The sequence below is a fragment of the Limulus polyphemus genome, unplaced genomic scaffold (genome assembly GCF_000517525.1).
Source record: "Limulus polyphemus unplaced genomic scaffold, Limulus_polyphemus-2.1.2 Scaffold7656, whole genome shotgun sequence".
NCBI classification, from domain to species: Eukaryota; Metazoa; Arthropoda; class Merostomata; order Xiphosura; family Limulidae; genus Limulus; species Limulus polyphemus.
In genome coordinates, this window is record NW_013673266.1 from 21,181 (window position 1) to 23,124 (window position 1,944).

At 31.4% G+C, this 1,944-nt stretch overlaps 2 non-coding genes across 2 annotated transcripts; one reads left to right on the forward strand and one right to left on the reverse strand.

Moving 5' to 3' along the window:
• Positions 1-364: 364 nt before the first annotated feature.
• On the forward strand, positions 365-446 carry Trnas-gcu. Its single transcript has one exon. It is a non-coding gene; the product is annotated as a tRNA-Ser (tRNA).
• Positions 447-1,585: 1,139 nt separating this feature from the next.
• On the reverse strand, positions 1,586-1,667 carry Trnas-gcu. Its single transcript has one exon. It is a non-coding gene; the product is annotated as a tRNA-Ser (tRNA).
• Between the last annotated feature and the right edge of the window lie 277 nt (positions 1,668-1,944).

Below are 1,944 nucleotides of genomic sequence, written 5' to 3' on the forward strand. Positions count from 1 at the left end.
AATGTTACATTATCATTTATCTTCAAGAAACTTATTCACAACTTAGGGAGAAATATATGGAGATGATACCGTGATAATTTTAGAATTCAAGAAAAAAGTTCATAAATGGATATTTTGAGAGTTTATATTTATTATTTTAACAAAAACTTGTTCATATTCAATAAATATGGCAAAGAAATGTTTGCATCTTACTTCTTCAAAACATTGGTCTCATAAGTACATAATTATACTTTTGTTTTTGTTATACACATCTCTGTTGGTCAAACCTTGGAAGATGAGCACTGCTACGAATGCCTTTTATATTATAAAATTAAATTCTATTTAGTTTATTTCGGTTATAAGTTTCATAAAGCGCTTTTATGCAGATGAGGTGGCCGAGTGGTTAAGGCGATGGACTGCTAATCCATTGGGCTATGCCCACGTGGGTTCAAATCCCATCCTCGTCGAGATGATTTTGTAATTTTTTTTACGTCAGTAAGAAAATGTGTGTGTATATATATATATATATTCGAATATTATATGCATATATAATATTCGAATCCTCTCCTCTTTGAATTTTAATTTATATATTATTATGCAAGTAAACATGACACAATTGAAGATCCATTACAAATACAAGTAGCATAGAATTCTGGCAGTCAATATTAGAAATTGACGAAAGATACAATTGGCATTACAGTTTATTCTGTAATTCTTTATTTTAGACAATGGTATGAATCAAATCCTTCTTCAACCTACATAAAGTGTTTTCCAAGATGAAATGACAAATACTAAAGAACTGGCTGAAAAATTATCCGTTGTTCCAGAACTGCTAGACACTCGTATCAGACGAAAGAATCACCATAAAAGTAAGGTATATGAGGATGAGCCAATCCTCACTGCAGAACAAATAATTTTTAATCTTTCCTTATTTTTTTCATGTAATGTGAACGCTGAATTTCCTAAACATGATATTTATTTAAGCTAATTTTTCATAGCTGTTTTTATAAATTATTAGCATAACATATCTTTTTCAATCAGTCTCCAGGTGTCACTTTTATTATATTTAAACACTTAAGTGTAGTTTTATATATACACATATTTATCCATTTCTAAAGTAAAATATCATTAACACCATTTCACATACATTGTTACTATCGGCTACACTATACCTGAAACGAGATGCTTACAACAGTACACAGAGATATAGATTAAACATTTCATGGTAAACGGATGACTTTCATGACGTCACTAAACTACCTTTATACCTATCACTCATTCGATTACACCACCATTTCCAGTTTACCCCTGAAGAAGAAAGGTCTCCACCTTTCGAAAGCGCTAGAGTTATTGGGTTTTTATTCATTTCTGCCAAGACTGATTAAACCTACGTGTTTTTAATCATCATGAATTTTCAGTTACAAAATAGAGAAGTCATTGTAGTTTTGTTTTAATCAATAATTGTAATATTCGGTTGTTACGTTCTCTTACACCATAAAATCATGAAATTTACTCACGATGATTCTTACGTACATATTTTCTTGCTTGTGTCGTGAATGGTTCCGAACACACATTGTGTTATTGATATAAACAAAACACAATTACTCGACGAGGATGGGATTCGAACCCACGCGCACATAGCCCAATGGATTAGCAGTCCATCGCCTTAACCACTCGGCCACCTCGTCCGTGTTTATGTGATTCATGTTCTTAAGATGAGGAAATATGATAATACATCAAGTATCACAATTCATGTTACAAAAGCTTATGGCTCTAATATTAGATAATTTCAATAATACCAGTCCAGACCAAAATTAACAATAACTAAATATAACAGAATGTAAGCTAACAGCTCACATAATGCCTAATCTTGAGAATGATTGCACTAGTGATCGAAACATCATACCTCCTGTAAAAATGTTCTTCGTTACTGTAAAAGCTGTAACTTGTAATAAAATATTACTA